This window comes from Oncorhynchus tshawytscha, linkage group LG05 (assembly GCF_018296145.1).
Source record: "Oncorhynchus tshawytscha isolate Ot180627B linkage group LG05, Otsh_v2.0, whole genome shotgun sequence".
In the NCBI taxonomy this organism is placed as follows: Eukaryota; Metazoa; Chordata; class Actinopteri; order Salmoniformes; family Salmonidae; genus Oncorhynchus; species Oncorhynchus tshawytscha.
Window position 1 is genome coordinate 8090140 of NC_056433.1, and position 14326 is coordinate 8104465.

Sequence of the window (14326 nt, forward strand, 5' to 3'; positions counted from 1 at the left end):
TACCCAGGATAGGATGTCTCCACTACTTTAGACTAATACCCAGGATAGGATGTCTCCACTACTTTAGACTAATACCCAGGATAGGATGTTGCCAGTCTCCACTACTTTAGACTAATACCCAGGATAGGATGTCTCCACTACTTTAGACTAATACCCAGGATAGGATGTTGCCAGTCTCCACTACTTTAGACTAAAGACCAGGATAGGATGTTGCCAGTCTCCAAAGTGTACACTTCCTTGTATGGATTACACAAATCACATGGGCTCTAGTCAGAAATAGTGCACTATATAAGACGACATGGTGCCACTTGAGACGCAGCCACTCGCCCAGTGTCAGATCTAAGTGACTTATTGCATGATGTCTGTCCTCCGCTGGAGCTCAGGAAACTGATCTGGAGTCAGTTATGTGGGCGACGTTGTGTCCAGGCCCCATTAAGGCCTCTAAGCCTCAACACCACTCTCCCCACAGTGGATCAGCTCCAGTGGGCATGGCTGTCTTACTCTAGCCCCAGGCCTGGTTCAGGACATCAGGCCCGTCAGCCGTTTGCCCGTCAGTGACTTGCCCTGAAGAGGGATAGTATGGAATTAATATGATGGTTGCCTTGTTGGTTTAAGGTGAAAAGTTTTGGAACAAAGTAGTGGTCGGATGAATCTATTATGTATAGGTGAGACAGACAGACACAGACACAGACAGACAGACAGACAGACAGACAGACAGAGTGACAGACAGAGTGACAGACAGAGTGACAGACAGACAGAACGGAACAGAACAGAACAGGAAGTAGAGCCACTGACCACGCTGCGTGTGAACTTCTCCAGAGAGGTGCGTCTTCCCTGCTGCTGCTCCGTCTCAGGCTTGGGCACAAAGCATCATGGGAAGAGAAGAGGAGGGAAGAGAGGAGAGGAGGCAGAAAATAGTTTAAAATAAAGCAGAGGACAGAAGTCAGCGATGTCACTGATTCAGACCATACAGTAGTTTACTGACTGCTGAACCTGAAAATCTCCAACAGAGGGCAGCACTTTACTATGTTAGATGCTGAGGACTGGTGTCTAACTGCAGTCTGCCCCAGGCAAACAGAGACACACAGAGAAACAGACACACCTTCTTCCTGGCCATCAGAAGGTTCTGGTAAGCGTTGGAGCGGAGGTAGCGTGTGTAGCTGTCACTCTTCATCAGCTTATAGATGTGGTCCTGAAACAGGAGAGAGAAGGGGGAGACAAACAGGGAGAGAGAGAAGGGGGAGACAAACAGGGAGAGAGAGAAGGGGGAGAGAGAAGGGGAGACAAACAGGGGGAGAGATGGGGGAGAGAGAGAAGGGAGAGACAAATGGAGAGAGAGAAGGGGGAGAGAGAGAAGGGGCGAGAGATATGTAGGGAGAGAGAAGGGGGAGACAAACAGGAAGAGAGAGAAGGGGGAGACAAACAGGGGAGAGAAAGGGGGAGAGAGAAGGGGGAGACAAACAGGGGAGAGAGAAGGGGGAGACAAACAGGAGAGAGAGAAGGGGGAGAGAGAAGGGGGAGACAAACAGGGAGAGAGAAGGGGGAGACAAACAGGGAGAGAGAGAAGGGGGAGACAAACAGGGAGAGAGAGAGGGGGAGACAAACAGGGAGAGAGAGAAGGGGGAGAGACAAACAGGGGGAGAGACAAACAGGGAGAGAGAGAAGGGGGAGAGACAAACAGGGAGAGAGAGAAGGGGGAGAGAGAAGGGGGAGACAAACAAGGAGAGAGAGAAGGGGGAGACAAACAGGGAGAGAGAGAAGGGGGAGAGAGAAGGGGGAGACAAACAGGGAGAGAGAGAAGGGGGAGACAAACAGAGAGAGAGAGACAGAGAAGGGGGAGAGACAAACAGGAAGAGAGAGACAAACAGGGAGAGAGAAGGGGGAGAGACAACCAGGGAGAGAGAAGGGGGAGAGACAAACAGGAGAGAGAAGGGGGAGAGACAAACAGGGAGAGAGAGAAGGGGGAGACAAACAGGGAGAGAGAGAGAAGGGGGAGAGACAAACAGGGAGAGAGAGAGAAGGGGGAGAGACAAACAGGAAGAGAGAGAGAAGGGGGAGACAAACAGGAGAGAGAGACAAAAGAGGGGGAGACAAACAGAGCGAGAGAAGGGGGAGACAGAGAGAGAGAAGGGGGAGACAAACAGAAGAGAGAGAAGGGGGAGAGACAAACAGGGAGAGAGAAGAAGGGGGAGAGACAAACAGGGAGAGAGAGAAGGGGGGGAGAGAGAGAAGGGGAGAGACAAAGGGGGAGAGAGAGAAAGGGGGAGAGACAAACAGGGGAGAGAGAGAAGGGGAGAGACAAACAGGAAGAGAGAGAGAAGGGGGAGAGACAAACAGGAAGAGAGAGGGGGGGAGACAAACAGAGAGAGAGAAGGGGAGAGACAAACAGGAAGAGAGAGAAGGGGGAGAGACAAACAGGAGAGAGAGAAGGGGGAGAGACAAACAGGAGAGAGAGAAGGGGGAGAGACAAACAGGGAGAGAGAAGGGGGAGAGACAAACAGAGAGAGAAGAAGGGGGAGAGACAAACAGGGAGAGAGAAGGGGGAGAGACAAACAGGGAGAGAGAGAAGGGGGAGAGACAAACAGGAGAGAGAGAGAAGGGGGAGAGACAAACAGGGAGAGAGAAGGGGGAGAGAGAGAAGGGGGAGACAAACAGGGAGAGAGAGAGAAGGGGGAGAGACAAACAGAGAGAGAGAAGGGGGAGACAAACAGAGAGAGAGAGAGAGAGAAGGGGAGACAAACAGAGAGAGAGAAGAAGAGAGAAGGGGGAGACAAACAGAGCGAGAGAAGGGGGAGACAAACAGGAAGAGAGAGAAGGGGGAGAGACAAACAGGGAGAGAGAGAAGGGGGAGACAAACAGAGAGAGAGAGAGAGAAGGGGGAGACAAACAGAGCGAGAGAAGGGGGAGACAAACAGGAAGAGAGAGAGAAGGGGGAGACAGAGAGAGAGAAGGGGGAGACAAACAGAGAGAGAGAAGGGGGAGAGACAAACAGGGAGAGAGAGAGAAGGGGGAGAGACAAACAGGAAGAGAGAGAAGGGGGGGACAAACAGAGAGAGAAGGGGGAGACAAACAGAGAGAGAGAGAGAAGGGGGAGACAAACAGGAAGAGAGAGAGAAGGGGGAGACAGAGAGAGAGAAGGGGGAGACAAACAGAGAGAGAGAGAGAGAAGGGGGAGAGACAAACAGAGAGAGAGAGAGAAGGGGGAGACAAACAGAAGAGAGAGAGAAGGGGGAGACAAACAGGAGAGAGAAGGGGGAGACAAACAGAGAGACAAAAGAGAGAGAGAAGGGGAGAGACAAACAGAGAGAGAGAAGGGGGAGAGACAAACAGGGAGAGAGAAGGGGGAGAGACAAACAGGAGAGAGAGAGAAGGGGGAGAGACAAACAGAGAGAGAGAGAGAGAAGGGGGAGACAAACAGAGCGAGAGAGAGAGAAGGGGGAGACAAACAGAGCGAGAGAAGGGGGAGACAAACAGGAAGAGAGAGAGAAGGGGGAGACAGAGAGAGAGAAGGGGGAGAGACAAACAGGGAGAGAGAAGGGGGAGAGACAAACAGGGAGAGAGAAGGGGGAGAGACAAACAGGAAGAGAGAGAAGGGGGAGAGACAAACAGGGAGAGAGAGAAGGGGGAGACAAACAGAGAGAGAGAGAGAAGGGGGAGACAAACAGGAAGAGAGAGAGAAGGGGGAGACAGAGAGAGAAGGGGGAGACAAACAGAGAGAGAGAAGGGGGAGAGACAAACAGGGAGAGAGAGAAGGGGGAGACAGAGAGAGAGAGAAGAAGGGGGAGACAGAGAGAGAGAGAAGGGGGAGACAGAGAGAGAGAAGGGGGAGACAGAGAGAGAGAAGAGAAGGGGGAGACAGAGAGAGAGAAGGGGGAGACAAACAGAGAGAGAGAAGGGGGAGACAAACAGAGAGAGAGAAGGGGGAGACAAACAGAGAGAGAGAGATGGGGGAGAGACAAACAGGGAGAGAGAAGGGGGAGACAAACAGGGGAGAGAAGGGGGAGACAAACAGGGAGAGAGAAGGGGGAGACAAACAGGAGAGAGAAGGGGGAGACAAACAGGAGAGAGAGAAGGGGAGACAAACAGGGGAGAGAAGGGGGAGACAAACAGGGAGAGAAGGGGAGACAAACAGGGAGAGAGAAGGGGGAGACAAACAGGGGGAGAGAAGGGGGAGACAAACAGGGAGAGAGAGAAGGGGAGAGACAAACAGGAAGAGAGAGAGAAGGGGGGAGACAAACAGGGAGAGAGAAGGGGGAGACAAACAGGGGGAGAGAAGGGGAGAGACAAACAGGGAGAGAGAAGGGGGAGACAAACAGGGGGAGAGAAGGGGGAGACAAACAGGGAGAGAGAAGGGGGAGACAAACAGAGAGAGAAGGGGAGAGACAAACAGAGAGAGAGAAGGGGGAGACAAACAGAGAGAGAGAGAGAGAAGGGGGAGAGACAAACAGGAGAGAGAGAAGGGGGAGAGACAAACAGGGAGAGAGAAGGGGGGAGAGAGAGAAGGGGGAGACAAACAGGGAGAGAGAGAGAAGGGGGAGAGACAAACAGAGAGAGAGAAGGGGGAGACAAACAGAGAGAGAGAGAGAAGGGGGAGACAAACAGAGAGAGAGAAGGGGGAGACAAACAGGAAGAGAGAGAGAAGGGGGAGACAGAGAGAGAGAAGGGGGAGACAAACAGAGAGAGAGAAGGGGGAGAGACAAACAGGGAGAGAGAGAGAAGGGGGAGAGACAAACAGGAAGAGAGAGAAGGGGGAGAGACAAACAGGGAGAGAGAGAAGGGGGAGACAAACAGAGAGAGAGAGAGAAGGGGGAGACAAACAGGAAGAGAGAGAGAAGGGGGAGACAGAGAGAGAGAAGGGGGAGACAAACAGAGAGAGAGAGAAGGGGGAGAGACAAACAGAGAGAGAGAGAGAAGGGGGAGACAAACAGGAAGAGAGAGAGAAGGGGGAGACAGAGAGAGAGAAGGGGGAGACAAACAGAGAGAGAGAGAGAAGGGGGAGAGACAAACAGAGAGAGAGAAGGGGGAGAGACAAACAGGGAGAGAGAAGGGGGAGAGACAAACAGGGAGAGAGAGAAGGGGGAGACAAAGAGAGAGAGAGAAGGGGGAGACAGAGAGAGAGAAGGGGGAGACAGAGAGAGAGAAGGGGGGAGACAGAGAGAGAGAAGGGGGAGACAGAGAGAGGAAGGGGGAGACAAACAGAGAGAGAGAAGGGGGAGACAAACAGAGAGAGAGAAGGGGGAGACAGAGAGAGAGAGAGAATGGGGAGAGACAAACAGGGAGAGAGAAGGGGGAGACAAACAGGGGGAGAGAAGGGGGAGACAAACAGGGAGAGAGAAGGGGGAGACAAACAGGGAGAGAGAAGGGGGAGACAAACAGGAGAGAGAAGGGGGAGACAAACAGGGGGAGAGAAGGGGGAGACAAACAGGGAGAGAGAAGGGGGAGACAAACAGGGAGAGAGAAGGGGGAGACAAACAGGGGGAGAGAAGGGGGAGACAAACAGGAGAGAGAGAGAGAAGGGGAGAGACAAACAGGAAGAGAGAGAGAATGGGGGGAGACAAACAGGGAGAGAGAAGGGGGAGAGACAAACAGGGGGAGAGAAGGGGAGAGACAAACAGGGAGAGAGAAGGGGGAGACAAACAGGGGGAGAGAAGGGGGAGACAAACAGGGAGAGAGAAGGGGGAGACAAACAGAGAGAGAAGGGGGAGAGACAAACAGAGAGAGAGAAGGGGGAGACAAACAGAGAGAGAGAGAAGGGGGAGAGACAAACAGGGAGAGAGAAGGGGGAGAGAGAGAAGGGGGAGACAAACAGGAGAGAGAGAGAGAGGGGGAGAGACAAACAGAGAGAGAGAAGGGGGAGACAAACAGAGAGAGAGAGAGAGAAGGGGGAGACAAACAGAGAGAGAGAAGGGGGAGACAAACAGGAAGAGAGAGAGAAGGGGGAGACAGAGAGAGAGAAGGGGGAGACAAACAGAGAGAGAGAAGGGGGAGAGACAAACAGGGAGAGAGAGAGAAGGGGGAGAGACAAACAGGAAGAGAGAGAAGGGGGGGAGAGACAAACAGGGAGAGAGAGAAGGGGGAGACAAACAGAGAGAGAGAGAAGGGGGAGACAAACAGGAAGAGAGAGAGAAGGGGGAGACAGAGAGAGAGAAGGGGGAGACAAACAGAGAGAGAGAAGGGGGAGAGACAAACAGAGAGAGAGAGAGAAGGGGGAGACAAACAGGAAGAGAGAGAGAAGGGGGAGACAGAGAGAGAGAAGGGGGAGACAAACAGAGAGAGAGAGAGAGAAGGGGGAGAGACAAACAGAGAGAGAGAAGGGGGAGAGACAAACAGGGAGAGAGAAGGGGGAGAGACAAACAGAGAGAGAGAAGGGGGAGAGACAAACAGAGAGAGAGAGAGAAAGGGGGAGACAAACAGGAGAGAGAGAGAAGGGGGAGACAAACAGAGGAGAGAGAAGGGGGAGACAAACAGGAAGAGAGAGAGAAGGGGGAGACAGAGAGAGAGAAGGGGGAGAGACAAACAGGAGAGAGAGAAGGGGGAGACAAACAGAGAGAGAGAGAGAAGGGGGAGACAAACAGGAAGAGAGAGAGAAGGGGGAGACAGAGAGAGAGAAGGGGGAGACAAACAGAGAGAGAAGGGGGAGAGACAAACAGGGAGAGAGAAGGGGGAGACAAACAGAGAGAGAGAAGGGGGAGACAGAGAGAGAGAGAGAAGGGGGAGACAGAGAGAGAGAAGGGGGAGACAGAAGAGAGAAGGGGGAGACAGAGAGAGAGAAGGGGGAGACAAACAGAGAGAGAGAAGGGGGAGACAAACAGAGAGAGAGAAGGGGGAGACAGAGAGAGAGAGAAGGGGGAGACAAACAGGGAGAGAGAAGGGGGAGACAAACAGGAGAGAGAAGGGGGAGACAAACAGGGAGAGAGAAGGGGGAGACAAACAGGGGAGAGAAGGGGGAGACAAACAGGAGAGAGAAGGGGGAGACAAACAGGGAGAGAGAAGGGGGAGACAAACAGGGGGAGAGAAGGGGGAGACAAACAGGGAGAGAGAGAGAAGGGGGAGAGACAAACAGGAAGAGAGAGAGAAGGGGGAGACAAACAGGGAGAGAGAAGGGGGAGACAAACAGGGGGAGAGAAGGGGAGAGACAAACAGGGAGAGAGAAGGGGGAGACAAACAGGGGGAGAGAAGGGGGAGACAAACAGGGAGAGAGAGAGAAGGGGGAGAGACAAACAGAGAGAGAAGGGGGAGAGACAAACAGAGAGAGAGAAGGGGGAGACAAACAGGAGAGAGAAGGGGGAGAGACAAACAGAGAGAGAGAAGGGGGAGAGACAAACAGGGAGAGAGAAGGGGGAGACAAACAGAGAGAGAAGGGGGAGAGACAAACAGAGAGAGAGAAGGGGGAGACAAACAGAGAGAGAAGGGGGAGAGACAAACAGAGAGAGTCTGGGGGGAGACAAACAGAGAGAGAAGGGGAGAGACAAACAGGGAGAGAGAAGGGGGAGACAAACAGAGAGAGAAGGGGAGAGACAAACAGAGAGAGAGAAGGGGGAGACAAACAGGGAGAGAGAAGGGGGAGAGACAAACAGAGAGAGAGAAGGGGGAGAGAGAGAAGGGGGAGACAAACAGGGAGAGAGAAGGGGGAGACAAACAGGAGAGAGAGAAGGGGGTTACAGCAGCACCTAGAACATCTGACCTGGACTCTGACAGTTAGACAGAGACAGACGAGGGAGAACAGAAAGATAAAAGGACAAGTTCTGTCATACCTGGGCTCTGACAGCCTAAAGAAAATTAACGTAACGATATTCCAAAATATGATCTCAGGATCACAATTATTGTATTTTGACACAAACTACACGTATCTAGGACTAAATATCAGCAACAAAGGTAGCTCTCACATGGCTGTGAACGAGCTGAGAGACAAAGCAAGAAGAGCCTTATATGCCATTAAAAGGGAACTTCCATTTAGAATCTGGCTCAAAATGTTAAAATCAGTTAGAGAACCAATTGCTCTATATGGCAGCAACTTATGGTGTCCACTCTCTAATAATGAATTGACCAAATGAGACAAACATCCAGTTGAAATAGCGCTTGCATAGTTTTACCAGACTGTATAAGAAATAACCTCAAAATAACTAACGCAGAGCAGAATTGGGCCAAAACCCCCTCTCTATTCAAATATTTAAAAATAGAACCATCAAAATTGTACAACCATCTAAAAACCAGTGACCCCCAAAAACACTTAATCACACAGCCCTACAATATCCAGAGATGAAACATGAGAAGAGTTATTATCATTCAGTACAACGAATTAGAAACTATAAAGGATGAATATATGATTATTTATTGGGTGAAAATGTGCGTCCTCCTGCCACAAGCTGAGAAACAGTAATGTAATGTAATGACAAAAATATTTCCCCTCACTTTGTTTTGGCTTTGGCTTCATACTGAGTCATGTTGACACTGGTACACTGTCTGTAACATAACGTACCTGTCTGTCTGTCTGTCTGTCTGTCTGTCTGTAACATAACGTACCTGTCTGTCTGTCTGTCTGTCTGTCTGTCTGTCTGTCTGTCTGTCTGTAACATAACGTACCTGTCTGTCTGTAACATAACGTACCTGTCTGTCTGTCTAACGTCTGTCTGTCTGTAACATCTGTCTGTCTGTAACATAACGTACCTGTCTGTCTGTAACATAACGTACCTGTCTGTCTGTAACTGTCTGTCTGTCTGTCTGTCTAACTGTCTGTCTGTCTGTAACATAACGTACCTGTCTGTCTGTCTGTCTGTCTAACGTCCTGTCTGTCTGTAACATAACGTACCTGTCTGTCTGTAACATAACGTACCTGTCTGTCTGTCTGTCTGTCTGTCTGTCTGTCTGTCATGTCGTCTGTCTGTCTGTCTGTAACATAACGTACCTGTCTGTCTGTAACATAACGTACCTGTCTAACATAACGTCTGTCTGTCTGTCTGTACCTGTCTGTCTGTCTGTCTGTCTGTAACATAACGTACCTGTCTGTCTGTCATGTCTGTCTGTCTGTCTGTCTGTCTGTCTGTCTGTCATGTACCTGTCTGTCTGTAACATAACGTACCTGTCTGTCTGTCTGTCTGTCTGTCTGTAACATAACGTACCTGTCTGTCTGTAACATAACGTACCTGTCTGTCTGTAACATAACGTACCTGTCTGTCTGTCTGTCTGTCTGTCTGTCTGTCTGTCTGTCGTCTGTCTGTCTGTCTGTAACATAACGTACCTGTCTGTCTGTCTGTCTGTAACATAACGTACCTGTCTGTCTGTAACATAACGTACCTGTCTGTCTGTAACATAACGTACCTGTCTGTCTGTAACATAACATACCTGTCTGTCTGTAACATAACGTACCTGTCTGTCTGTAACATAACGTACCTGTCTGTCTGTAACATAACGTACCTGTCTGTCTGTAATATAACGTACCTGTCTGTCTGTAACATAACGTACCTGTCTGTCTGTAACATAACGTACCTGTCTGTCTGTAACATAACGTACCTGTCTGTCTGTAACATAACGTACCTGTCTGTCTGTAATATAACGTACCTGTCTGTCTGTAACATAACGTACCTGTCTGTCTGTAACATAACGTACCTGTCTGTCTGTAATATAACGACCTGTCTGTCTGTAACATAACGTACCTGTCTGTCTGTCTGTCTGTAACATAACGTACCTGTCTGTCTGTAACATAACGTACCTGTCTGTCTGTAACATAACGTACCTGTCTGTCTGTAACATAACGTACCTGTCTGTCTGTCTGTCTGTAACATAACGTACCTGTCTGTCTGTCTGTTTGTAACATAACGTACCTGTCTGTCTGTAACATAACGTACCTGTCTGTCTGTAACATAACGTACCTGTCTGTCTGTAACATAACGTACCTGTCTGTCTGTAACATAACGTACCTGTCTGTCTGTAACATAACGTACCTGTCTGTCTGTAACATAACGTACCTGTCTGTCTGTAACATAACGTACCTGTCTGTCTGTAACATAACGTACCTGTCTGTCTGTAACATAACGTACCTGTCTGTCTGTAATATAACGTACCTGTCTGTCTGTAACATAACGTACCTGTCTGTCTGTAACATAACGTACCTGTCTGTCTGTAATATAACGTACCTGTCTGTCTGTAATATAACGACCTGTCTGTCTGTAATATAACGACCTGTCTGTCTGTAACATAACGTACCTGTCTGTCTGTAACATAACGTACCTGTATGTCTGTCTGTTTGTAACATAACGTACCTGTCTGTCTGTAATATAACGTACCTGTCTGTCTGTAATATAACGTACCTGTCTGTCTGTAACATAACGTACCTGTCTGTCTGTAACATAACGTACCTGTCTGTCTGTAACATAACGTACCTGTCTGTCTGTAATATAACGACCTGTCTGTCTGTAATATAACGTACCTGTCTGTCTGTCTGTTTGTAACATAACGTACCTGTCTGTCTGTAATATAACGACCTGTCTGTCTGTAACATAACGTACCTGTCTGTCTGTCTGTCTGTCTGTAACATAACGTACCTGTCTGCCCTGTCTGCCTGTAACATAACGTACCTGTCTGTCTGTCTGTTCTGTTTGTAACATAACGTACCTGTCTGTCTGTAATATAACGTACCTGTCTGTCTGTAAAATAACGTACCTGTCTGTCTGTAACATAACGTACCTGTCTGTCTGTAACATAACGTACCTGTCTGTCTGTAACATAACGTACCTGTCTGTCTGTAATATAACGACCTGTCTGTCTGTAATATAACGTACCTGTCTGTCTGTCTGTTTGTAACATAACGTACCTGTCTGTCTGTAATATAACGACCTGTCTGTCTGTAACATAACGTACCTGTGTCTGTCTGTCTGTCTGTCTGTCTGTCTGTAACATAACGTACCTGTCTGTCTCTGTAACATAACGACCTCTGTCTGTCTGTTTGTAATATAACGACCTGTCTGTCTGTAATATAACGACCTGTCTGTCTGTAAAATAACGTACCTGTCTGTCTGTAACATAACGTACCTGTCTGTCTGTCTGTTTGTAACATAACGTACCTGTCTGTCTGTAATATAACGTACCTGTCTGTCTGTAATATAACGTACCTGTCTGCCTGTAACATAACGTACCTGTCTGTCTGTAATATAACGACCTGTCTGTCTGTAATATAACGTACCTGTCTGTCTGTAACATAACGTACCTGTCTGTCTGTAACATAACGTACCTGTCTGTCTGTAATATAACAACCTGTCTGTCTGTAATATAACGTACCTGTCTGTCTGTAATATAACGACCTGTCTGTCTGTAATATAACGACCTGTCTGTCTGTAATATAACGTACCTGTCTGTCTGTCTGTCTGTCTGTAATATAACGTACCTGTCTGCCTGTAACATAACGTACCTGCCTGTCTGTAATATAACGACCTGTCTGTCTGTAATATAACGTACCTGTCTGTCTGTCTGTCTGTAACATAACGTACCTGTCTGTCTGTCTGTTTGTAACATAACGTACCTGTCTGTCTGTAATATAACGTACCTGTCTGTCTGTAATATAACGTACCTGTCTGTACCTGTCTGTAATATAACGACCTGTCTGTCTGTAATATAACGTACCTGTCTGTCTGTAATATAACGTACCTGTCTGCCTGTAACATAACGTACCTGTCTGTCTGTAATATAACAACCTGTCTGTCTGTAATATAACGTACCTGTCTGTCTGTCTGTCTGTAACATAACGTACCTGTCTGCCTGTAACATAACGTACCTGTCTGTCTGTAATATAACGACCTGTCTGTCTGTAACATAACGTACCTGTCTGTCTGTAATATAACGTACCTGTCTGTCTGTAACATAACGTACCTGTCTGTCTGTAATATAACGACCTGTCTGTCTGTAATATAACGTCCTGTCTGTCTGTAATATAACGTACCTGTCTGTCTGTCTGTAACATAACGTACCTGTCTGTCTGTAATATAACGACCTGTCTGTCTGTAATATAACGTACCTGTCTGTCTGTCTGTCTGTAACATAACGTACCTGTCTGCCTGTAACATAACGTACCTGTCTCTGTCTGTAATATAACGACCTGTCTGTCTGTAATATAACGTACCTGTCTGTCTGTAATATAACGACCTGTCTGTCTGTAATATAACGACCTGTCTGTCTGTAATATAACGCACCTGTCTGTCCTGTCTGTCTGTAATATAACGTACCTGTCTGCCTGTAACATAACGTACCTGTCTGTCTGTAATATAACGACCTGTCTGTCTGTAATATAACGTACCTGTCTGTCTGTAACATAACGTACCTGTCTGTCTGTCTGTTTGTAACATAACGTACCTGTCTGTCTGTAATATAACGTACCTGTCTGTCTGTAATATAACGTACCTGTCTGTCTGTAACATAACGTACCTGTCTGTCTGTAATATAACGTACCTGTCTGTCTGTAATATAACGTACCTGTCTGTCTGTAACATAACGTCCCTGTCTGTCTGTCTGTTTGTAACATAACGTACCTGTCTGTCTGTAATATAGCGTACCTGTCTGTCTGTAATATAACGTACCTGTCTGCCTGTAACATAACGACCTGTCTGTCTGTAACATAACGACCTGTCTGTCTGTAATATAACGACCTGTCTGTCTGTAATATAACAACCTGTCTGTCTGTAATATAACGTACCTGTCTGTCTGTAACATAACGTACCTGTCTGTCTGTCTGTTTGTAACATAACCTGTCTGTCTGTAATATAACGACCTGTCTGTCTGTAATATAACGTACCTGTCTGTCTGTAATATAACGTACCTGTCTGTCTGTAACATAACGACCTGTCTGTCTGTAACATAACGACCTGTCTGACTGTAAAATAACGACCTGTCTGCCTGTAACATAACGACCTGTCTGTCTGTAATATAACAACCTGTCTGTCTGTAACATAACGTACCTGTCTGTCTGTCTGTTTGTAACATAACGTACCTGTCTGTCTGTAATATAACGTACCTGTCTGTCTGTAATATAACGTACCTGTCTGTCTGTAACATAACGACCTGTCTGTCTGTAATATAACGTACCTGTCTGTCTGTAACATAACGACCTGTCTGTCTGTAACATAACGACCTGTCTGTCTGTAATATAACGACCTGTCTGTCTGTAACATAACGTACCTGTCTGTCTGTAATATAACGTACCTGTCTGTCTGTAACATAACGACCTGTCTGTCTGTAACATAACGTACCTGTCTGTCTGTAACATAATGACCTGTCTGTCTGTAATATAACGACCTGTCTGTCTGTAATATAACGACCTGTCTGTCTGTAATATAACGACCTGTCTGTCTGTAACATAACGACCTGTCTGACTGTAATATAACGTACCTGTCTGTCTGTAATATAACGTACCTGTCTGTCTGTAACATAACGTACCTGTCTGTCTGTAACATAACGACCTGTCTGTCTGTAACATAACGTACCTGTCTGTCTGTAACATAACGACCTGTCTGTCTGTAACATAACGTACCTGAGCGTCTTCGTAGCTGTATCGTCCCGGGTCTTTAAGGTTGGCGCTGGTGCGTTCGTAGCTGTGTGAGTCCAGGTTGATGGAGCTGGTAGCGCCTTCTGCCAGAAACTCTGTCCAGATCTCCTGAGCCCGTTCTGCCACGTTCTCCAGAGGCTGCCTCTTCAGATCTTGGACAGCCAACCAAAACCTATTGGATACAGTAAGTAAGCAATAACCCATGTGAGGTGTGCGATTATTCCCTGATAATGTAGTGTGTTATTAATGACTGGCACAACTGCCAGAATGAGATGACACCATTTCACCATACTGGCTACTTATGCCTTCCCTTCAAACAGCAGAGCCTGTGACCGTAACATAGTACACATGCAAAAAATATAATAAATTATATATATATACAGTGCCTTGCGAAAGTATTCGGCCCCCTTGAACTTTGCGACCTTTTGCCACATTTCAGGCCTCAAACATAAAGATATAAAACTGTATTTTTTTGTGAAGAATCAACAACAAGTGGGACACAATCATGAAGTGGAACGACATTTATTGGATGTTTCAAACTTTTTTAACAAATCAAAAACTGAAAAATTGGGCGTGCAAAATTATTCAGCCCCTTTACTTTCAGTGCAGCAAACTCTCTCCAGAAGTTCAGTGAGGATCTCTGAATGATCCAATGTTGACCTAAATGACTAATGATGATAAATACAATCCACCTGTGTGTAATCAAGTCTCCGTATAAATGCACCTGCACTGTGATAGTCTCAGAGGTCTGTTAAAAGCGCAGAGAGCATCATGAAGAACAAGGAACACACCAGG

General features: G+C 47.6%; 1 pseudogene; it reads right to left on the minus strand.

Annotated features, from left to right (window-relative positions):
- Nucleotides 1–14326, minus strand: part of LOC112247576 — a 74608-nt pseudogene continuing 60282 nt past the window's right edge.